At 39.7% G+C, this 25656-nt stretch overlaps 1 protein-coding gene across 1 annotated transcript in view; it reads left to right on the top strand.

The window, feature by feature from the left end:
* The first annotated feature begins 5657 nt into the window (after positions 1–5657).
* Positions 5658–25656, top strand: part of lpar1 (lysophosphatidic acid receptor 1) — a 37220-nt gene continuing 17221 nt past the window's right edge. Inside the window, exon 1 of the mRNA XM_042395881.1 lies at positions 5658–6064. The gene's annotated coding sequence lies outside the window, so the exon portion shown is untranslated. The remainder of the gene's footprint in view (positions 6065–25656) is intronic.

Here is a 25656-nt window from a genome sequence, read left to right as displayed (position 1 = left end):
TCATATTTAAGCTTATTGTATTAATGAGAGCTTATAATCACCTCTTTTCATGCTCCCTACCTATGAATTTTGTTTACTTTGTGATGTCATTCATCTCCCTGCCCCTGGGCTGTTTAGTTAGCCTTTTCTCTCTTCTCCCCCGTCTACTTTTTTCTTCCATTTCCTCTATTTCACCCTACCTAACCCCTTGCTTTCTTTCAGTCTACTGGCTCTACTACAGAAATTTAACTCTCCCCTGAAACCCCTGTGCCTCTCTCCTTCTCTCTGCGGTCATGTGTCCATAACCCCTTAACTCTCTCTTTCTGTCTAATTGAACCTTCTCTCTCACCACCAACACAGACCAAATCTGTCAAAGTGATTCTTATGCTTCTCTCAATGCTAAAAAATCCCAAATGACTTTTGCATTGGGAGCTCAGTTCATGCTTAAGGAGAGGACTTTTGTCTGCTTAAATACACACATTCAAAATGTCAAGCCTCCCTTATCTACATAACTAAATGTCACACAGAGAAGGACCTGGCTACATGCCTTTAAAAGGCGAGTGAAACTACAATATGTGCCAAAGTCTTTTCACACAGAGTTGTTGCAGCATTGCTCTTCCAGGAGATCCAGTACCAACATTGAAGAGCAGTGCCATATTACTGAACATGTCCATGTAAATACCAAGGTTGAATTATTTTTTGGAATGCTTTAGCATGCAGTTGGCATTATAATAAATCATTTAAAGTTTTCTAAGATGATATCCCAATAAAGTACTTTATACAACCTTGCATAAGATAGTTGGGATGCATAGCAAGCAGTAAGTAAAGATTGATAGATTTCACTGATTTGGGATCAAACCCACAGAACTTTATTTTAAATTCTAGTAGATATCCCAAAGTTTCCAAACATACCAAATATGGCAGAATCCTGTAGAAATGCGTATAAAATGATTTGCCAAATGTCTGCTTTATAAAGAACATTTCCAGTCATGGGTTTGAATATTTCACTTCAGTGTAAATAAGAAATAGTTTCAATGAAAAGCTGGAGCGAGCTTTAAACACAGAATATTTATGATACTGTCAGACAATGTGGGATAAAACTATTCTACACTGATGATGAGAACGTTAAAGCTACTTCAGGGTAAACAAAAAAGGAAATGTGCATGTTAAGGGGTTCCACACTCAGACTTCTAACTGCCTCTATCCAAGCATCAAACAATCTCATGTAGGAGCAGCCATAGTTCATAGGCCAAAATATGGGTCATGGTTCGGTGAATATCCCTTTACACACTCTGGAGACACACAGTACATAGTTCTGTGTTCTCTTCCTTTCCATTCTTGTAATTATGTTGGTTTGTTTACTACAAACACCTCAGTAAATGTTACCAGATGGTGCACAAACCTGCGGGTGTGACACACTAAAAACAACTCTTGTGGATTGTGCTCACTTTATCCACTTTGCATTTCCACTTCCACTACCTAACAACTAGGATGCATGTGTCTCAGGTAAATGGAATTAATGATTGAGCTGATATGACCATTCTCTAATTCTTGAATGACTTTAATGGTGGAACCAAGCAGCAACTACCACGACTTGAGGCTGAAGCCAATGCAGATGTACCTTGAAGTGCAATGCTAATAACAGCCACTAGATGCTGGCTCCAATTGACTCCCATTCAAAAAGTGCCAACTTCTCTCTAGAAATATTAAGTCAAGTCAACAAGTTACAATATGGCAAAACTGGTGGAGAAATATAGAAGCATGAGGAAGAAGAGATGCTAAGTAAGATGATCCAGAAGAAGAAAACAATTCTGTAGAATAGGATGATTCAGAGAGAACAGATTTGTGATACTACAGTATTTGAGAAGAGGATACAGCCTAGTACAAACCCCACCCATGGCAAAAACAGTGACAGGAACCTCATGACAACCTTCTGAGCTTTTATTTCCCGCACACAGATATTTGGATGGGCAGGGTTACTAGACATAAAAACAGTCTCATTGCCAAACAGAAGAAAACGGCTGCTTAACACTCGCCTATTAGCAGTCTCATACTTTCTTCTATTTTTTACATTCACAACATTTTCATTCACTTTTCATGATCAACTTTCAATGAGCACAACAGTGTTAAGTGCTAACATAAATTTGAAACTGAATTAAACTGCCTGTGTCCCACCTCCTGTTGTGGAGAGGTGCAACCTTGTCTGAAACCTTATAGTCTAGACAGATGTCATTGTCCTTGGACTTCAAGGCACTTGTAGATAAAAAAAACAAACAAGTCACTTTCACGCCGCAAAAGCTTTTGGCAAGTACATGAAAGACTTTTAATGTGAATGTTACCAGTTACCATGCCTGAAAATATGTTTTTTCTCACTTTGTTGTTGGAGAGTAACTCATGAGTCCACATTCAAATTAAGAACAGTTCATGATTATCACATATAAACAGCATACAGAGTACACAAACAAGCATACATCTGCCTGAAGCCATGTGAGCCTGAGTCTCCCCCTAGTACAGTAGATGGGATTTTCCCTTGGCCACCTGGTAGATATTTGCTTTCCACTGTGGGACACCACGGTTTAAATTTGGTCTGTTAGACTTGTGTGAAATAGAGGAGCTTCTATCACAACAAGAGCACAAATGTAGCATAGCGGTCATGCAAGTATTTTGACAAATCACTCAAAGCAAACAGATTTCCCCATTGCTGGGTTCAGTGTGGTTCCACTCATTCCTTTTCTGTCCTCAAATGTGCAAGGCACTACAAGTGACAACATCCAACATGATCTTCTCTTTCAGATCCTCAAAAGATTATGAGAAGCACATTTTTCTCAACATTATTATCTTGTTCTCTCCACTTTAAAGGGGACATATCACACTTTCTGTTATTTATATATTGTTATGATGTTGGATTGAGAAGTTGACATTTAGAGTGAAGTATGAGGAAAAAGTAGTGAAATACTATAATTATATATTTTGTTTCATGGTTTGTTGACATAGCCTCTGGAGCCAGAGGAAGTCCACCGTGACACAGCTTCTGGAAACTAACCAATCAGAACAGAGCGGGCTCATCGGGATGGTGCCTTAAAGAGGCAGGAGCAAACTGAGCTAACAGAGGCTGAACTGAGGGGCTGTGCAAAGAGCCAGTACGAGTTAAATTAGGAGTTTTTGGACTGTAAATCATTCATAGATACTCCAGTAGAGACATGGAAATGTGCATTATATGGCCCCCTTAAGGGGCAGAGAAGAACCACAAGGATGTATAGGAACCAGTTACAACAAAAATGGATGTGGGTGACAGAAAACTTGATACAAAATGCAGAGGTCTTACTGAAATTCATGGTATTTATAGATGTGTAAGTGGTCTTAGATTTTAAATGACAAAATGAGACAGAATGACACATACAAGTATTTTGTGATCTGACGGTTGTATTGGCAGTAACTACCAGGACGACATTAACTGGCTGTGCCTTCCAAAACCTTTCAAAATTACTGTTAAAAAATAATGATGTTTTATGATGTGACAATGCTATGGGTAAGGTCTGGTTAGGTTTAGACAAAAAAAAACACTTGGTTAGGTTTAGGAAAATATCCCAGCGCTGGCATGGTTTGGGCAAAGAAAGTACTTTGTTAAGATTAGGGAAACCTCATGGTTTGAGTTAAAATTATTACTTCATTAAAGTTACAATATTAACTACATGGGTAAGGTTAGGGGATGATCATGGTCATGGTTTCTAAAAGTGTTGACTCGTGGTTGGAAATAGGAAAACGGTTGGTAACGGGGAACAAACAGTCTCCTGTGTTAAAGTCCAATGTTTTGTGGACCCATCCATCAATCCCAAACTCCTCCCTGTGTGGACTTTGCCACTATATAATAAAGTAATGTGATCTCCTCTTTTGCTCCAGTCATAATAACTACAGCCACTAGAGGGCTCCTTTCACTTGAAAGTAATTACGTAAACGTAAACGTTATTTTGGGACACTTAAATGACTGATCCTGACATTTTTCTTGGAACATGTCAAACACTGAGTGAAATAGAGGAAATGGAACACGAAACAGTTTTTCGAGACTCTTCTCACAAGAAAAACAAATGCCAAATGCCTCAAACAACTTATGTTCATGTTTCTTTAAACATGTTTCTTTTTGTGGCTGTTTTAATTATGACTCATATGTCAGGATCAAAAGAGTGATGTCTAACAACACAAAACCTCTTAGGGAGGAGGATGAGTCCACCAAGTATGGGAGACTGCTTTTTGCATCTAGTATCCTACCAACAAACAAGATTATGATCTTTCTCTTAGTCTTCATCAGGTATGTCTGTGCCTAAACATAACCAACAGTTTAGCAACAGATCCGAAGGCAATGACAAATGACCTTTTTTGTCTTTTAGTTTGAAGGACTTGGTGGGTCTTTCATGACCTGCATGATGTGCCAAGGTGATCAGGAAGCAGGGGCCAGAGACAGACTTCCCGAACCAGGATTATCAACAACCGTTTCCATCACAGATTTTGCCAATAGCCGAAAGAAGCCAGTCCTTGCGTTGGGGCCTCATGAGGCGTCCTAGATGCAGAATTGGATGTCTTCCACTATGATGGGATAAACAACAATCTGGTCTGATGCTCCATGTCTGCTTGATTGGGCCATTTTCAGGCTAATATTGTGTAGTCTGATACTTGCTTTGAAAGATGGTGCCTGATTGGGGAACATGTCATGCATAATGTATGAGTGTTGGTGTATGGGTAATATTTTGAGGACTGGGAGGCAACATTATCTTGCTTGAAAGTGGGTTCCACATAAAATTCAATGGAAATTATACATTTAACTTAATGAGACAAACAAGACAATCTTATATTGTTCAATGTATCATGGTTTTAACACTCCATTTCATTCAACAGTCGCAGCGGTTGGTTTAAACACCTCACTAAGTGTTCACAGATGGGGCAAAGTTGGCAGACATAACTGTCCTTAGCAAAGACTTTCTCATAACCTGAGAACTTCGTATGAGGAGGTTTTAACTTCACTTGGCCATACCAGCAGACAGGAGGAAATATTTCCAATATATTATGTGGAAGGTTAATTGGTAAGGAATACAATATGTCTTTGAGTCCCTCAGTGTCAGCCTCACGCTCTCTTTTTCTCTCCCCTTCACTCCACTCCTAGCTCTCTCCCTTCCTGTCTCTCTCTTAACACGTTACTGAAAAAAAAAATATGTTTCCAATTAGGCGCTGAGGGAAAAAGAACAACTCTGAACTGTGAACACTACAAGAAATGTCTAATTCTTCTGTTTAATTCTTAACATTTATCTTTAATCTTTTTCTAAGTAGGAAAATGCAAGTGGTTGAAATAACTGCACTTGTTGCCAATGAAGTTTCACCTGTTTTCAGTTTTAAGAGATTACATTTTTTTTAAATAACCTTACAGCAGTTTCAAGATATTGCAGTTTATTCAAGAAAATGTTTCATGTTTGACTGATTGCAGTGAAATGTCACCTTTTGCAAAATGTTTGCACAAGCAAAATAAGATGTCTAGCAAGTCTCAATGCTAGACTTTATTTAAATGTCATTTTTTTTGCAGTTTGTGTGTGTGTGTGTGCGCGCGCGCGCGCGTGTGCGTGTATGTGACGTCATGTGCAGACAAAGGTCCTATCCTGTCGAGTGTGTGTGGCAGTCGGTCGGTCAGAGAGAGAGAGAGAGAGAGAGCTTAGCGGAGCCGCCGCGCCAGCGCAGAGAGGCACGGAGACACAGCAAAGAGCATCAAGGCGACTTCTTCTGGGAAAAAAATAAATAAAACAAGTTTTTTATAAAAAACAAAAAACAAAAAAACAACCACGACGTACTGTTGGGGAAAAAAACGGAGATATTGCTTTTCTGCTCGGACATAAAATGAAAGGGTTACCTGGGTGTATGTTGGATTTGGAGTCTTATATTACACCGCTGCGACTTTGACACAAGAGTTGCGCAGGAGTCTCTAGGAGTTGTCTGTTGGAGGAATTTCAGGCTCCCAGAATCAAACTTGAGTCGGACATCCAGGAACCGGTCAGGCAGTGAGCTAAACTACCTACCTACTGCTCTCACTGGAAAAAAAGACGATGTAAGTATATATATTTTTCTGCTCATTGATCGAATCCGTATAAATTCACTTGTGGTCCACAGAAAAAAAAAAGTTAGGGTTTTTTTTTCTTTGGCTTATCTTAGTGCGTCTTCTTGTGCATGCTGGATGTGGGCATCTGTACATAATCAAAGTATACCTGCCACGTAGACGTGGCGAGAAAGCGTTCGGTTCAGATAAAGGCTTTGATGGCATAAGCAGATGCCTGAATCTGCTGTGCGCTCCGTTATTTCGATAGGAGGGCGCTCGTTTGTGCGCCTATAGAGATTGAGACCGGGGACGCGGCTGGAATGAGGGACTTGTTGCGCCAGCGCTTGGGTCTTTATCAAACTCTGGGATTGGAACAATATTTGTGGAAGGAAGTGAGCGAAAAAAAAAACAAGCGGGCGTTGGGTCCGGGAGTAAAAGTTTGACATCTGTGTTGATTTTCCACGCTGATCTGCATTCAGAGAATGTGTTTGGAATTTGGGTTTTTCTTTTAGTTTTCTTCATTGAATCTCTTCCTCTCCCACCATAATGTAAGCCCACTACAAAGGCTTGTAACAAGTTATCCAGCATCAGTTATCATCCAAGAGGAAATACTTCTGTTGTCAGTTTCATAAATTGAAGGTGTGATTGCTAAAACATGATGACCAGGCCAGCAGCGTATTGATAGTCCTCAAACATTTCTTGTGGTGTTGGCATCTTCCCAAAGTATACGCCTTGATGCTGTCTACTACCGGCAGGAGTCAATACACCGTGCTGTGCGCTGGACTCAGGCCCTGAAATTCAACAACAATTTCTTGAACTATCTTAACTTCTCACTGAACTCTGTCAAAAGGCGTGACACTGGCAAAAAGCAGGGTTTCTACATGTATGATTTTCAGGCAGACAGGCAGTGTTGACCTCACCTGCTCAGAGGATGGAGATAACTCATAGATATCGATGTACTCAGAGTCATATCTGAGTTGAATGCCCGTGATTATTTTACTTTTTCTGTCAAAAATATAAAGATCTGTTGTCTTTCCAGAGTTTCACAGTAAAAAGTCATTTTTTCATTCATCTGAACGCTGCTTATGAAGAGGATTATCTTGTGCAACTATCACTGCTGTAAAGTGCATGGGGGTGGTATAAATGCAAATGAAGCTGCACACTGTGGATAAGAAACAGTCAGCAGATTCATAGAGGTCACAAAAGCTCTGCTGCACTTGTGAAGTGTATCATGACTCTTACTGAAGAACAGGAACATTTTAAAAGCTTGTTTTTTTCTGCCCAACTGGTGATGGTTGATAAGGCTGCCCAACATTTTGGTCCAAAGCAGAATAATTCAATAACTACTGGTCAGACTGCTGTGAAACTTTGTTTTTGTGTCCCCAGTGGAGAAATCTCTATGGAGACCACTAACATGTCATTTAGAGCAGGTCAGGTCAAAATTTTCACTTGACCAACAATTAAGTCTGTGACAAAGAAACTATTGAGTAGATAATATTTGCTGTGTATCTGCAGGATGATTTTTAATGTTTTTGGTGACCCCCTGGTCTTTCCTTCTAGTGGCATAACAAGGCCAAAATTTTTTGTCAAGAATTTACCTGCTGATTGTTGTGCCCCCTTGAGATTCCTTCATTGCAACTGTCAGGCCAAAATTTACATTTAGTCTATCTCACATCTCTAACGGACAGATAATATACTGAGCACTTTTCTGGTCCCCGGAAGGAAGAGGCGGCATAGACCTGAAATTTGGGTTAAGTTCTCATCCACCTTTGCATTTGTGTTGGCGGTAGCTTCAGCTTTGTCATGTGTTCCAACAGACACAATTGGCCAGGTGGGAAGTCAGATGAGGGTTCTTGTCAGTTTGTTGGTGCACCAAAGCTTCTTACTGGTTAGTTGGGGTGCCTGCACAGTAGGGGTAAAACTGTGGGGGGGATTGGACGAACCTCCCATGCTTATCATTGGTAGGTCACACTCCTTATATACTGTAGATTTAGCAGCAACAAAGATTGCAGTGTTCAGGGGCTAAAAAAAGGGCAGATAAAAAAAGAAGTTCTCTGTCCATTTTGGTCATTACATGACATTTCCTTTATTGCTTCCTTAATTACAAATTATCTTTGTTTACAAAAAGCAAACAAACAAGAACAAATGGCTGGATTACCATGAAATTTGCTCTGGATAATTTTCATCCCCACAGGAGTTTTGATGATCCCATGGCCTTTCCCTTTAACCCAAATTTCCACATGCACCCAAGACATGATGTGATAACATAACAGAGTTGCTAGTTAAGCCTTTTAACTGATTGTAAAGGTCTTCTGTAAAAAATAATAATTAAAAAAAAAAAGCCATATGCTTCCTACATGCTGCTGTTGCACTTTTGATGTAACCTAATTAATATTGATCTGTGGCTCAAATGGTACTCATTTGTGTGTGTGTGTGTGTGTGTGTGTGTGTTTGTGTATTCACATGAGAGAGCCAGAACAGTTTACCTACCACCCATTGCCACCAACCACAGGGGGTTTTTGATGTTATAGTGGGGTGTGAAAACCATTTACATTTCTTCTGATAGATTAGGTTAGAGGATCTCAGGCTGTTTTAATTATAGAATCAACACGGCCCTCACAAAATGAGATTTTCTTACAGCTGAAACTCACAACAGTTTTCTTAAGGAGTCACATATGTTGACTGTTGACTTAATACTTTGCAAAGAATAGCTTTTTTCCTGATTGAAATACAACTTATATATATGTATATTATATATAACTTTTGAACAATTTTAATTTTGGAGCCCATTTTAATGATCTATGTGGAATCTGATGTATATTGACTGTAAACTAGGCTGAGACTCATCCAACAGCTACAGCTGGAGGTGGGGAACTAGAACATGGTCTCCAGCATTTTCAGCCTGGGACTGAAAATAAGATATTTAACCTTTCCACTTTGGACATGAAGAAAGATTATTATTTCTTGTTGGGAAATTCCTCAGAAATAGGGCCCACAGCCCACTTGGTGCCCTGAAATATTGAACAAAGCCCCTTTTTGTTGCATATAGATATTTCATAATTCACTAATTCTTGCCAACATTTGTGAAAAAAACACATCAAGTCAATTCCTCACTGCACGGTTTAAAGACCAGGAAAAGACAGACAAGAAAAAGAAGGAATTAAAGACATTGAAGTCTCTATCTAAGTATCAAGTGGATGGAATTGACTCATTTCACAAATTAGCTCAATTTTCAAGTCAATTTAGTGGCAGCTATTCCATCTTTGCAAATCTAAATGCGCATTATGCAACATTGTACCACAAGAGTGCCTGCTGCAGAGGGTTATAAGGAAAGAGGAGAGAAGTGAAAAATAGAGATGACAGGAAAAGATACGAGGAAACAAAGAGATAACATTGAGTTAGAAAAATAAACATGTCGCCTTTGCATACATACCTAAACCAATCTGTAAACGATAAGGGTTTAAAGTGACAAATACTGCGCTCCAGTAAGATTGAACAAATAATATTTTACTTCAGGTACAATATTTAAAAATATTTCCGACTGATTTTTTTCTCTCATGTATCTTTGGATTTAGCCATATTACTTTTCAGTGGTTAATCATACTGTGTCACCATGGATATGACACACCAGCGCTCCAGATATGGGGGCAGGGTTGTTAAGAACTTAGTGGTTTCCTCAGTAACCACACAAGCAACGCAATCATTAAGTTCTGATTGATAGATTTGACAGGATTGCAAAAACATGCTCATCCCAAAGTTATTCCACAACTTGTGAAATATGTTGAAACGCAAAAGGAAGTTTTAAGGGAGACATTGATTCTTCTGACCTCCAACCCTCCTCGCTCAAACTTAACTAAACTCCCATTGCAAAGACTTATTGTCTCTCCTGAAGATGACTGTTTTATGTTTCCCTACATGAGCTCTGACATCCGTCAAAAGAAAGGGTCCTTGGAACATCTGTGTTTTGATTACTGAAGGCATGATTTCTCCTCCCCCTCATCTAAGGACCCGCATTCCACCCAGTCTTCCTCCCAAGGTCCAGATTGCTTCCACATTCATGCAGGTGACAGACTTGCACTGTGTAAGCTATTATGGCAGAAATTAAGTTTCCTTTAAAGCCATCTGAACAGGGAAAGCAAGAGTTCTACTGCTGTTCAAACTGCTGTAAGAATTACAAAAAAAGACACAAAGAGTTGTATTATTACTAACATTATCTCCAAAGTGCTCTTTGTATTTGTGTGCTTACACATGCATGCTTGTGGAGATCTAACTATGTTTCTTCTTTAGTTGTCAGCTTGTGTGAGGAAATGAGGTCAGACCACTTCTACTTCTTCAACTGGTGATCATGATGAAGTCAGTGACCACATTTGATGCCTTAGAAGCATGATGAGCCACAATACAGTTTCCCCCTTGCAGCGCTTCCCCTGATCATGCTTTTGGTTTGCAGTGCTTTGCGTCTTGCTGGTGTTAGGTGACACACAACGCCAATCACATGTGTGCCAGCAAGTGACACTCTTATCAAAAGCAGCTAGCTACTCTCAAAATCATAATTAATCTAAAAAGCTATCCTGAAACAGCTGTCCCACTAATGTTCCTGCATATTTGATGCTTTTTGTTTATGTGGAGGTTATTTTTGTGAGATCAAGTAGCTCCAGGTGGCCCACAACAACCACTGCTAGGCTTTCCTCACTTTTATTGTTTACAGTTCAGTTTGGAAGGCACTTTTGTGTATTTTTTCAACACAAAGCAACACTCCGCCAAAAGGCAATCCTCAAATGCTGCCTCTACTGCTAAAACTGCAGGAGACCAGATCAGATCTGATCAGAGCAGATATCTTTGTAACTGTATATCAAAAAAAGTTAAATACTTGCATCAGTAGTCATTCAGTGTAGGGCTGAGACATTGATTTCAGACATATTCTGTGCACATGTTAAAATAGAGCTCTGTGGGTGTGAATAGTGTCCACCTCAATTCTGTTGGAGGAATGTCTGGTTTTTTTTTTCAAGTGCTACCTGGTTGCAATAATACAGAAATTCATTGACATACAAACAAAGGTTGGAGGCAAAGAACATCATGACTAAGTAGAGTGGCATTTCCTTTACCAAATCTGTTTTTTTTCCAGGACTCCTTGGAGTGTTTTATCACATGTACAGTTTGTACACAGTTTAACCAACTGTTTGAGATGTCCTGTTTAATTTCAATAGTGGCTGTGGAATAATTAATGATAAATTAGTGTAGCCCGTTGTTGACTGATTTTTGTTGACTGATTCAATTGTCTTAGCAGACATGCTCCCAACTTATCTGTTCTTGCTTTTATGTTTTACATGAACATACAGCAGGTATATGTTCATGTTTATGCATAAGGATGCATCAAGGTTCTTCTTGAAACCCCCCTGGTCCTCGCTCATCGCTTATCTCAGTTAATGTAAAAATAAGCCGTGGTTTTACAGGAAGCTGTTCTTGTGGGTTTGTGACATTACTGCCATTGTGTGTGTTGCGAGGGAGTGACAGAAAACGACAAAGAGGGTAGTTTAGGGTAGTAGACGCTTTTGACATCTTTATCTTTCACTGTGGTTACTGTAAAAAATTGAGTTTGACGATAACATGTTGGGAGCAAACGCAGGAATACTTTATCATATGTTCCAGTGCTTCTCTAACTTTTTGGCTCACAACATGCCCCGTCACAGGCTTCTAGCGTGGAATATTTCCATCAAAAATAATTTCCCTTTCCAGGTTGCTACAGGATTTGTTACTGAGCAAAAAGAACAGCTAGTAGTATAGTAGAGAGTCAGAAAGACAGAGAAGCAGACAGGCACTTACCCATACACACACAGCTTTGTACCCATACACAAGTCTGTTTTTTAAGGTCTCAGCATAGCTGTTGCGCACCATCTCCTCTGCAGACTATGTGCACTGTCCTCAACCATTGATGTGTATATAAAGCGCTGTCGTCCTTGCAGGAGTTGCCACTGTGCTCCAACACTGTGGTTAGCACTGTGGACAACTCTGCAGAAAACAAACTGGAAAGCCACCTGGAAAGTCTATGTTTTCCTTTGTTGTTTTTAAAGTTTTCCTCTGTTTGAATGCTGAAAGTTGGGTGCAACCAATAAACCAGAGGTTAGTACAACAATCTAACCAGCAGTCCTCTTGATGTTTGTTGTCAAATATGTCCTCCAAATAGTCACCTATTGAGAAGCTGATTAAAAAATATAACCAACAATTCAAATCAGCTGTTGGTCACTCAGGCCACGAGCTAAGAGTGACCATGATGTTTAAAATTTCGAGAGCACAAGCCGCAATGACGCAATTTCAGAGGCTCGTGCTGGCGGCCACTAGAGCGCATCAGCTGATGAAAAAAACATGCATTGGCCCTTACTTTATGGGGGCGTTGAGACATGAATCGCTTCCTCACTCCTTGCTTCCCAGCTGACCTCTTGTTAATTTTCTCTCCTTGCAAAGTCTTTGTTCCTCGTGTCTTCTGTGCTGTGTGAGTATGTGAGGGCAATGTGGGTTAAGAACATGTAGAGGGTGTCTGAGAGCAGTCATGGATGGAACATCCAGAAAGAGGAACTAGAATGAGCAGGAAGAGGAAATTATTTTTCAGCAACGGTCATGAATATCTCTGAGTTACTTACATCTCAAACACAGTAAGCAGTAAATTCTGCTTAGCTATTGTACTCTGAAACACACTGAACACTGAACACTCAAAAACAAATCACAAAACTAAGACATGAGCTCCCCTTTCAAATGCAAAAACTTGTGTTCAAATGCAGCTGTGAAGTCACTCTGTCAGCTTCAGTTACAATATATTACCATTGCCACGCTCAGTTATGGCCTTCTTGCTGACTCATCTGTATTCAGCGTTACACTGATGTCAGCAAGTAGTGATATTTTTTTGTCGACTATGTTGTTGCAGTGACTATGAGATTACATCGTTGCCCCTCTGCTTTAATTTGAGTGTGTTTACATCCACATCAAGTGTAGCACAATAGTGTAGTATTTATGGCAGGTTTATGGCATGCTTATTTCTAGAAAGCAGTAGAGTGTTGCTCTTGTGTTATTGATCGGGGTGCTGAATGTAGGAATGATCTTGTGTGCATCTTTTATTTTGCTGCAGTAGTTTTTAGTTTGTTTTTTTTTTTGTGAAATTGAAGACATAGAGTTTTCCCAGATGTTGAAGTCATTTCAGACACAACAGCCTCTGCTGCATGTCAATCTGCAATGTTAAATCAAGTGCAGTAGATATTTATATAAGTTTCCATTCCCTCCGCCCATATTTCCACCTCAGTGCCTTAAAATATTGCATGAGCACAAACATGCAATTTTTGGCATTGCTGTTTTTTCTTTTTCATTTTACCAGCTCAAAACCTTTGTCATCCCTTTAGTACATATGGACAAATGCGATTTGACTGTTTAGTACCTGAAAAAAAACTGTACATCCCACTTTGTTTCCTAAAATTGATTAATCAAAACAAAACTTAAACAAAAAAATGTTTTAAAAAAAGTTTTTCAACTGAATCAAAAAATGAAATCTATCATTAAGGTAAGCATTTGAAAAGATTGTCCGGTCTGATGAGACAAACATTGAACTCTATGTCTGGCAAACACCAGCTACTGCTCATCAACTGACTACTACTATCCTCACAGTGAAGCATGGTGGTGGTAGCATCATGCTATGGGGTTGCAGGACGGGGATACTAGTCAGACTTGAGGGAAGGGTGATTGCAACCAAGCACAGAGAGGTCCTTGAGGAAAACCTGCTTTCAGAGGGACACTACATCAGACTAGGACCAAGGTTCACCTTTCAGCACGGCAACAGCCTTAAGCATACAGCCAAGAAAACTCTTGAGTGGGTTCGGGGTAAGTCTCTGAATGTCCTTGAATAGTCCTGCCAAAGCCGGACTTGAACCCAAGAGAACATCCAATATGACTGAGCTTGAGAGGCTCTGCCCAGAAGAATGGGTGAAACTGCCCAAAGCTTGTAGAGACTTACCCAAAAAGACTTTAGCCACAATTGCTGCCAATGATGCCTTACCAAGAGTAGTGAATAAAGGCTCTGAATACTTAATAAATGAGAGATTTTTATAAACATGTTTTCTCTATGATTATCTCTTATTATTCTCTTGTCATTATGGGTTATTGTGTGTAGATGAAAAAGTTCATTTGATCCATTTTAAATTAAATCTGTAACATAACGTGTGCAAAAACTGAAGGGAACTGAAAACTTTCAAAGCCACTGTATCTCTTTTATTCCCTCTTTTTATTTTTTTTCTTTGTCTTCTACTTTGTAACTTGCTTCCTTGCTTTTTGCCTTCAGTCTGGTCTCCAGCAAGTGAAACACACTCTCAGTTAGACTGAGTTCAAGTCATTGGATTGGCTAGTTGAGAGCATTCCACGACCAGGCCATAAAAACTCCTTGGTTGTCTTGTCTGTGTGTTTAAAAACATTGCATTTTCTTAAAATTAGGAATTGGGAGACTCAATAAAGATATGAAGACCCTCAATCTTCAAGCCAGAACTTTACTTTAAAATTGTATACTGAAATAGGGACAGTCTGCAGTCTCATTGCTTTATTATCTATTTGCATGAAAGGCTGTAATACCCTTTCTAATTGTAATCTGTAGTGTTCACAAACTTTTCAAATTTAATTTCAGTGCAAAACATGGCTTCATGCAAGAAAATGTTTAACCAGTTTTCATAGTGATTTTGGCAGTCCAGAGAATTCAGTGATGAATTTGAAGAACGCTTTTGAGTCAAACCCTGAAATCTCTGAAGAGCACACTGACGCAATCCCATATTGCATCTGAGCTACGGTGATGTCATGTGTGGAATCTGTCTCCAATAGTGTGATTTCATCAGTGACTGAACACACCCAGCAATAAACTGCAAAGAAACCTGACACATACTGTATGGTAGAGGTAGTTTACTTCGACCCAATCAGAAATAATTTATTACACAACTGTAAATGTAAAGTAGCTCTCACATACTGTATCATACTGTAAGAGTTCCCCCAATTCCTCTTGTTCTGCGTCATACTGTGGTGGGAAGCTTGTCTTTCTAAAAAACCACCAGACAACATCCACATTTCAGTCAGGTACTGTAAATGTTATGTTTTTCAGTTCCTTGGTTTCACTCCGTGTGTGTACCATGCTTTTATTATTAGTATATGTGTGCATGTTAATGTTTGAAAGAGTGTCAGAATAGTTTTCAGAAATTGCATTTACCATTGTAAGCACAATCACATGCTCCTATTACTCAGTGATCTAAATTTATTTCATACGCCCTAATCTTAAACTTAACCAGCAGTACATGCCAACTTTTATGCCTAAATTCACACCAGGAGTGACACATGTGTTCCATGAGATGCATGACTGATTTAATTCCTTAAATTCTCCAAAAACACTTCAAAAACTCTTTGGGTATGGTTGGTCATTTACCCTGAAATGATACTGAAAGAAGTGAAGACCACTCACAATGATCTCTCCTCACAAATACCTGTTTCATAGGAGAAATGCAAAGACCTGCGTTTGACCCAGATGCAAATATAGAACAAGATAAATGTGGGAGGGGTGTATTAAAATATTGCTCTATGCCACCAATAGTTGTCAAAAACTGCACATATGCCACTAAGTTTAGGTGTACACACCATGTATTTGTGTCATACAGCTTACACTTATCCTGCTCTGAACTGCATTTCTAAAGGCTGTTCAGGGATTAATTTCATGCTTATATTTTTTTCCTGCCATTTAGCCTGAAAACCTGCTTTACCAAAACATGTGGAACAGATCATAGCAGAAAGACCTTACAGCAAATAAGCTTATTAGATGGACATTTGCAAAATGAAAGGGTGTGTTATATGCTGCTCCGCAGATAATAACCCATGGGTTGGATTTCTGTTGTCACTAGACTTACCCAAGCTATGATCCCAGGAAAAATTTATAGTCAAATTAAAATTCCTTTAATATGTTTTATATGTTATTTATGATTCTGGCTGTTATTTAGAAATACAACATTGCTTTCAGTGGCTTTGGACAAACCAGAAGCCACTGTGAAACCCACTTAGTCTGTCTGTGCAGAGTAGTATGTAATTTAGCAGCAACAAGTTAACTCCTTCACTGTGGGGAATGAAATGTGTCAGACTTCTTACAAGAGGAAATGCTCAAGAAGTGCTTCTGTCGGTGGTTTGATGAAATGTTGCCTCTGCGTCTGCAACTGTGTGACTTTCATATTATCCACAACTTTCTTTAATTGTCACTTACAGTGACTGTTTTTTTTTATGTTTCTACGATAATATTCTAGTCAGATTTCCCTAATGCCACTGTTTTCTTTTGTAATAATAATAACACATTTTATTTATAGAGTGCTTTTCAAGGTACTCAAACACACTTTAAGTTAAAAGGATCATAAAAAAAAACAAAAACAAAAAAACAACACACTAAAAGCACAACATAGCACATGACATTAATCACACACTAAAAGGAGTTCTAAAAAGGTGAGTTTTGTGTTTTGAACATAGATAGGTCGGTGCAGTCACAGATGTTTATTGAGAGAGAGTTCCAGAGGGAGGGGGCAGCTGTGGAGAAGGCTCTCATAACCCAGGTCCTGTGCTTGGTCTTGAGTATGGGAGACAGGAGGTTGGCGTCAGAGGAGTGGAGGCTGTGGAAAGGAGCGTAGCAGTGGAGCAGGTTGGTGAGTTAGGTGAGGCCCTGGTTATGGAGGGCTTTGTGAGTGAAGAGAAGGACTTTGAACTTGATCTATTGTGGGACAGGGAGCCATTGGAGGTTCTGTAGAACAGCAGTGATGTGGTCACGGGAGCGGGAGTGGGTGAGCAGGCGAGCAGCAGAGTTCTGGATGTACTGGGGTTTATTCAGGACATTGGATGATGTGCCATAAAGAATGCTGTTAGAGTAGTCAATGCTGGATGTGATGAAAGCATAGGTCAAAGTCTCAGCAGCAGAGAAGGAGAGTGATGGGTGGAGATGGTTGGTGATTAGATTGACGTGGTGTTCAAAAGAGGTGAGGCTAAAGTTGTGAGTGGTTTTGGTGAGGGATTTGGGACTGATGATAATGATATCTGATTTATCACAGTTTAGTTTTAGAAAGTTGACTTGCATCCATGATTTAATTTCAGTGAGGCAGTTGGTTAGAGTTAGAGTGAGTTGCAGTAGTGATGGATTTAGTGGAGATGTAGAGCTGGACATCATTGGCGTAGCAACGGCAGTGGAGACCATGACGATGGATGATGTTACCAAGGGAGAGCATGTAGAGGATGATCAGGAAAGGACCAAGCACTGAACCCTGGGGGACGCCTTGGGACAGAGGAGCGATGAAGGAAGAGCAGCTGTTGATGTTGATGAACTGTCTGTTTGTGAGATATTACCTTAGCCAGGAGAGAGCAGTGCCAGTGATGTTGAGGGTGGATTCAAGGCAGGAGAGAAGAATGGTGTGGTTGATGGTTTTGAAAGCTGCAGTGAGGTTGAGGAGGACGAGAGTGCTGAGGTGACCAGAGTCTGAGGACAGGAGGAGGTCATTGGTGACTTTAAGAAGGGCTGTTTCTGTCCTGTGCTGTGTGTAGAAACAAGATTGAAATGGTTTGAACAGATTATTGGCGATGAGGTGGGCTTTGAGTTGGGAGGTGACAGCACATTCCAGTATTTTTGACACAAAGGGGAGATTTGAGATGGGCCGGAAATTGCTGAGGATATCAGGGTTGAGTCCAGGTTCTTTCAAGATAGGGGTGAGTATTCTGCTTTATTCTAGTCATGTCAAGTAAAGTCAAATATTTTCTCGTCTGATAAAAACACACTCTATTCTATTCAAGTCAAACCAAGTCAACTATTGTCTACTTTATGAAAAAAAAATTCTACTCTATTCAAGTTTAGTTGAGTCAAGTCAGATTTTTAATTGTCGCTGTCAAGCTCTGGTTACTTGACCATGGTTTTTTGGCTTTTCTACAATAATATTCCAATTAGATTTCCCTAATTCTGTTTACTCTAGTTGAGTTGCATCAAGTTAAATATGTTCTAGTCTATGAAAAAAAACATGTTGTGTACTTCTTGAGTTGAGTGAAGTCAAGTCAAATATGGTCTAGTCTGTTAGGCAAAACACATATTCTATTCTACTCCAGTCGAGTCTAGTCAAGTACGGTGTGGTCAATGAGAAAACACATATTCTGTTCTATTCAAGTTAAGTGGAGTTTGAATGAAGTCAAGTCATGGTCTACTCTGTTGAACTTATGCATTTCAGCAACAAGGAAGTGCTCTGACTTCGTAATTTTGTTGTTAACTTCCTGTCTGCATCAAAAGTGGAGAAATTTTGAGCTGTGTACATTGACATCTGAAGCTTGTGATCACCTTGCACCTACATTTTAGAAAATATCTGAATAGTTTCATAATATTCAGCGTGAAGGGTCAACAGAGCTGAAAGAACGAAAGAGACTGTTTTATAGCAGTCTGACAAATATTGACTGCTGACATTGGTTCTGCTACACAGCACTGGGATCAGCTTGTCATGTTAGTCATGGTGATTGGTCAGAGTGTGTTGGTATTTGTGTTTTATTACGTGCTCATAACAATATGATATCATAGCAGAAGTGGGGCTGCTCAAAACATGCTTAGAGAAATACTTGTTCATCCAAAACACTGAGAGCACAGAGGAGGCTCATTAAACATAACATAAATTTGTCCCAAAGATCATCTTTTAAAACGGTTATCGAAGTCAAGAGACCAAACAGGAAATGGAACAAATAAAAATATGAGTGGGCTGCATCAGGTCAAAATACATTGACTGAACATATTTAATGTGAGTTGTGTCTTTGTGTGCCAAGATGGAAGTGCTTAAGTGGTTGGAGGAGTATCATCCACTGATGAGCCGTGAATCAGCCTGTCATGGCTGCAGTCACACATGACTCAACACCAACTCCCAATCCAACCGTTGTACTGAGCTCTGCCGGTACACAGCAACAGTTTGAGAGTAAGTGTGAGGGTGTGTGTGGTTCGTGTGTACTTGTGCATGATGTTAAAGAGAAAGTCAAAGAATGAAAGCCTATGTGTGCAAGTGTTTGTGTGTATTCTGGGTCGTAGAAGTCCTGTTTCTCTGCTTTCTGGGGTGGGAGAATGGGAACAATGGGCGCATTGTGTAGAGAGTTGGCAAAGAGGACGGGGGAGTGGGGGTGGAGGAGGAGGAGGAGAGAGGTGGAAAGGATAGGAGGAGACAGGAGATGAGAGCTGAAGAAAAGGGAGAGGGGAGAAGAGGAGAGGTCAGTGGGGGAAAGGAGGTATAAAGTGAATAGGAGAGATAAGGAGAAGTTAAGATGTAGGACAACAGAGAACATGTGGAATGAAGTAGGGGTGAACGGAGTGACAGAGGATGGGACTGTTTGGAAAAGAGGTAAGGAGAGAGGAAATTAAGGTGACAGAAAAAAGGTGAGGTAGAGAGGTTCGACTATGGAAAAGGAAAGGTGGGAAGGAGAGGAAAGAGAAAGAGAGTGAAGGAGAAGTGAGAGGGCTGAGGTGAGAGAGGAAAGAGGAGATTGAAAAGGAGGACAGTGTGGAGAGGTGGGAGGAGAGTTAAGGGGGCACAGAAACAAGGTGAAGGGAGAAAGGAGAGAGAAAGCAGGGGGATTTTGTGCAAAAAGAATAGCAGGGTACCGTCTGGAAAGGAGGACAAGTGAAGAGACAGGAGAGGAAAGATGGAAGAAGTATGGAAAGTTATAAGTCTTCTCAGTTTCACTTGACAAACATATGATATCCAAGTTGCCACAGCAGTGCCAAGTGGGAATTAGCGGATTAGACTCACATAAAAAATTGAAATCTGTATGCCCACACTGTGTGAGAATGTAGCTCAAAAATTATCTCAACGAGGAGCAAAGAAATTCAGACTTTTTAACCCAATCCGAAATGACACCTTCACACAAATGACCTGATCCTGGACTGTCATACTATGATATACTGCAATGGATTCTCATAAAACCTGAACATTTTAGTCACTCAGTGATTCATAAAGCTGGTGATTAATGTTGGAAATACAAACTCAGGACTTATCTGCAGGAGGGGAAAAAAAGGCATCAGGTCAGTGTAAAGTAAAAAAAAACCAAAAACCCACAAGAGTACGGTCCTTTCCCTAAAAGTCGTTACAAACTTAACATTAGGTATAAGCCAAGAAGCTAATTGTTAACTAAGTATTGTGAGGCAGACTTAGACTATACACAGGCAGGATAAGTTTCCATCTAAAGCAGAGCCCACAGACAGTTTCAGTAAAGAGACATTATATCACTTTCAGATGTAACCTCCATCACGCATAACTCCATCACATCAAAGTCTAGTTTGAAAAATACGGCACAGCTGAACTCTGCAGTTTGGGTGATCTATTTTTTTAATACTAAAATAGTTTTACATCTTTAAAAATCACGATCAGGCTCCATATGTGTACCAGTGGGATTGATACTCAGGCTCATAACTTATGCATAACTGAAATCACTCTTATGAGCTCTTTGAATTTTTCATGAAAATGAATTATTCTTTCAAACCTAGAAACCACAAAGCTGAGAATTTGGTCTGAGATGCCACGCTAATGAACTACAGGGAACAAATCTTGCATAATAAAACATTAGCATTTTTGTCTGATAAGTGGTAAAGTGGGAAAATGTGTTCTTTTCTCCATAAAATGTCCTGGAATCACAATAATTCCCAGTGAAACTATATATCAGTATGATAGCCTTTAGCTCATTCAATTACCATGAAAGAAAGAATGGATTTGTGGACTTTTACACACAAATTAGCTGTAGATCAGTGTCTTATCAGTTTAAGAAGCAATTGAAAAAATATCATTGGAAATTTATGTAGGAATGTGGTCAAATTTATCTTTCAATAATCTTTTTAAGTAATTCCCTGTGGAATATACCTCAGCGTAGACTCACAGATCAGGGAGGGGCCAGATGTCTGTCTGACATGCTAATAAATGTTCACCAGTGCAGACTAAACCTTCTTTCGATGTAGAAATAACATGTCAGGCCTTAAATTCAGTGGCGTTCCCCTGAAAGCGTGATTCTTCTAAGGATTGTATTAACAATAGCAGCCAGAGGGTTGGATGATGGATTGTTGAGCTGCTGGGAGAAGACCTGTTTAAAGTTTATTCAACTTCTGTTCTAGCTTTGACTTGATTAGAGCCAGCCAGTTTGTCTTAGTAGGTGTTATACCAATGGTAAGAAAACACAACTTTCAGATTTATTCAGTCTTGCAAAAGCACTGATAATGTTTGTAATAATTAGAGTAATGGTTGGGGTGATAAGGGAATGGTTCACTGTCAGTCTTAGGTTTAGGCTTAATGTAATGCTGTTCAGATGCTAACTTTGGGTATTTTTGTCTTAGGGCCTGAGGATGTGGATGTTGGATGTTCTTGTGCATCCGTTTGTATCATCTGTGTATCTTGTGTATGGATCAAAAGCAACAAATCTTCATAAAACTGCCCAGATTGCCATAAAATGTCATGTAGATATTGAATATCTCAAAGGGATGATTCTTAAAACTTTGGTCATCTCCTGAATTTTTGTCTAAAGCCACAATCAGTCTAAAATTTACTGGGTTTTGAGTGAGAAACTGTATCTCAACAACTGGCCCCAATGCCATAAAATGTAAAATTAATATTCAGGCTCTCAAGAGGATAATGCCTAATAATTTTGGCGGTCTCCACCTATACATAGACTCTCCAACTCCCTCTCTTGTGGCACCTTAAAGCCAAAATATCAAATTTGCACATAATCCGTTTAGACTGTTGCTATGAAATATCCAAAAACATTTGTATTTTAATGATCCCGAGAACTTTTCTATGACTTTGTTTGTACTTTATTACTTTCATCAGGATAATCCTCTGAGTATCAGTACTGTTTCTAGGGAGTCCTATCACTCTTTCTTAAAGATTAGCTGTTTTCAACACGTATTGTGGGGTATAATGAACTGCAACTGTGGCTTAGAGTTAGCAGCCTTGTCCTGAGTATTAGCAGTTTTCAACAACTCAGGGGTTATAGAAATGTCTCATCCTACAAGGGAGTGTCTCATTTAACAGAAGTTAAAACCAAAAAAAGGCAATATGTGTTTGTGTAGTAGTATATTTAGTATTTAGAAGGGGGGATATGTGTTTGTGTTTGCTCAAGTGTGTATGAGTGAGAGAGTGACTATTGGTGTCTTTTTTAATTAGGCGCATGTTATGAATATTCGGGTGCAGCCCTGGTGCTGATGCTTGAGTAATGACCTCACTTGTGTGGATTCCAGGGTGGTCCTTTCATAGCCTATTAGACACATACGCACACCCACCCACCCACCCACACACACACACACACATACACACACACACACACACACACACATATACACTTTATTCTCTCTCCACACAGCCAGACTTTATCACACATTACTAACAAGCATGAAGAGAGTGTGTCAACACACACTCAGCCACAGTGAGCATTTTGTTCTCTGTCTTTAACACCCGGGGTTCAACACATCGTACACACACACGTTCCCAAATCTTCCGCCCTCACTCACACACACTAAAACGCTCCAACAACTTTAGTCATTCAAACTTTCTCTTTAATAGTGAACATAGAGTATACACCCAGGTGCACCAACACAGAAATCTAAAATCCCCTCTTTCTGTCTCCTCTTTTCTTGCTCAATCTTTCCCTTTTATAAGACCCACCCAATAGCAGTTGCAAACAAACACACATACACACACTCTCACACACACACACAATGACAGGATCTCTCTCTGCAGGCTCCAAGGGTCTGATGAAAGTGTCGGGAATGTGTACTGAGAGGCCACTGACACTTCCTCTACTTTCTTGTATTGACTACTCGCCTCAGGCATCTAATGCCCCGGTGACTGCTTCTTCCAGACGTGTAATGGCCATAAACTGCAGATGACAAGCAGAATAGACAGGCTTTCATCTGCTGCTCTAGTTGTCATAGATGGTCCCTGATTACGGATCTATCCTGTATCAGTGTCACTCAGCTGCTCCTTTTAAGTGCATCTAATGGCTGAATTACCGCTTTCTCTGGATGTAAGTAATGATAAAAAAAACTCAAAACGACATGCAGGCTGGATAATGTCCTTTCTAAGGTCATTTAAAAACACCACAGACACCAAAGGGAAAGAACAAGAAAGAATATCACAAACATTTCTTGAACATTGAACTGTGCTACTGTACTTTCAGACCCCAGTATATGACATATGAAGCTGTACAGTCTGCATAAAAAATAAATATTAGTACTTTTATGTAATTACCTGATAAATAAAAGTAGATTTATTAAAGGTGGCTTAATATTTTATGTGGTTGCTTGTTGTGGCCTTATTGTAATGATCACTGTCCTGAGTTTATTTTTTTGATCTGTCTCTTTAGAAATCATCATGCAGAAATTAAGCAGATACATCCGGAGCAGCACTCTACCAGCAATAATTCAATAGAGCTAATAAAATGTACCATTGCCATTTCAGTGAATGAAATAACATTTTATATCCACTCCAAGCAAACATGGCTGCAGATGGAGTTCCTTATCGGCCCACCTCAGGAAATTGGAGATATAAACATAGTCCAGAAAACCGTTTATTTAATTGATTAGAACTTCCTTTATTCTGTTATTGGTGCACTGCCATGCCTAATACACATCCATTCTGGCTAAGGGATATAAGGATATAGCACACTGCCAATTTTCGGAGCCAGTCTACTGTATAGTTGATGGACAGTATTGCTTTTGGCAAGATAAATAAATATGCTAAATGTGGGATTTATAGTATGGTGTGCTGTGGAACAAAAGCACACTCAGGAACTAAATTATGGGTTTTAGCTACCGGCAAAACCGTCCTTCTACATTAAGTAACATATCTTGTATATTGAGGCCGTCAAAACAGTGTATTACAAATGAGATTTAGTGCTCCTTTGCAGTTGAGGTGCGAGAGTTGAAAAATATTTTGGCAAACTTCAGCTTTCATAGCTTTCTGCACAGCCTCGTTTCCCAGGAGTATCACTTATTTTTCATGTGAATTTTTGAGAGGTGGAGGTTGTGATAGTTTTTTCAACATTGGAAATTAGTCCAAGTGGGGAAAAAAAAAACCCTCCTTCATGTTTGCAGTTCAGTTTTGGCAGAGTGGAGTTCTTTTTGCTGTGTCACTGCAGAGAGAAAAGGGGGCTTAGAGGATTGGAACGGTCATATTAGAAAGTAAATCAAGACAGAAGGATTTCCACAAAAACACTGGCCTTTGACCTAGAACTTCTAATACTCGTTCTTTCATTCCTCATCCCCTCTTGTTTCTTCAGTTGCTCCCCCTTCTCTCTTTCTTTGTCTCTGTCTCTCTCTCACACACACACACACACACACACACAAACACAGCCTCACACACACACTCTCCTCCAGCCCTGAGGTCCTGTTTCCGGTCTGGGGTGTATGAGAGAGACTGGAGCTTATTACACACACACATGCTCCTGTGAGCAGTGTTTTTGTTTGTATGTGTGTGTGTGTGTGTGTGTGAGTTGACTCAAAGTGTCATGTTGCTGCTGCTGCTGCTTAGTTTCGTCAGTCTCTTCGGATGCATTTTTTTAAAAGTAGGAACACTCGTAAAGCTCTACCAGATGGAAAAAACATGCTTCAGTTTCATATCACACAGGGGTTTATTCACACAGCCTTACGTGCCTGCCTGCGTATGTGCTCACACATAGATACATACACACACACAGCCACGGCTGCACGCACACCTTGTGTAGTGCTGTTGTAAACTGACTTGTAGACAATACAAGTTTTGTTTCTAACAATCGTTTTTAGACCTTTTGCTCTTATAAAACTGCTGTTCCTGTCTTTACGATTGCAGTTTTCCGTATGTCAAACACTCACAAACACACACAAACGGCTACCAATCAACTTAAGTCTAAATCCGATGGGGATTTTTGTTTTTCCATGTTTCAGGAACCGGCTTAAGACCACATGTTTCCTGAAACACTGCTTTGTGTTGAAAGTTATGAAAGAGTAATATATGCTTTTTTTTTTTACCGGGAAATATAGATTAACACATTCTTAACTAAAGCATAAAAACAGGACATGTGGTCAGAACAATGAACACAGAGGCCATTCTGTTGGTTGACTGATTTTGATTGGGTATCCTAAATCCATGCAAGTAAATATTTCAAATATGATTTTTTTAAAAACCTCCATCATGCTTCAAATGGTAGTTTAAGTACACCTTTTTTGCCATATAATGGGCATTTAATGAATTCATGGAGAGACTGGTGGTTCCTCTCAGTGACTCCTGACAAATAAAGCTATCTAGATGCACACATTTCTTTGCAAAATGCTCAATTTTTCAGTCATGTTTTTAGTAATCTTAGCATAAGACTCTAACACAGACATGTCTATGCTCACACACACACACAAACACACGCGCACACACACGCACACACACGCACACACACGCACACACACATACACACACACTGGAACCTCCAATGATATCTACTCAATTCCTAAGAAATGCAAGTCAGCTTGACCTTTTTTGGCCAGATTTAGCGCCAATCTCTTACGGTTTTAGGTTTCATTTACACAGCAATGTAATCAGATTGAAATT

The sequence above is a fragment of the Thunnus maccoyii genome, chromosome 19 (assembly GCF_910596095.1).
Source record: "Thunnus maccoyii chromosome 19, fThuMac1.1, whole genome shotgun sequence".
Lineage (NCBI taxonomy): Eukaryota > Metazoa > Chordata > Actinopteri > Scombriformes > Scombridae > Thunnus > Thunnus maccoyii.
Note: the sequence above shows the minus strand (reverse complement) of the source record. Positions and strands in the feature narration are given on the sequence as shown.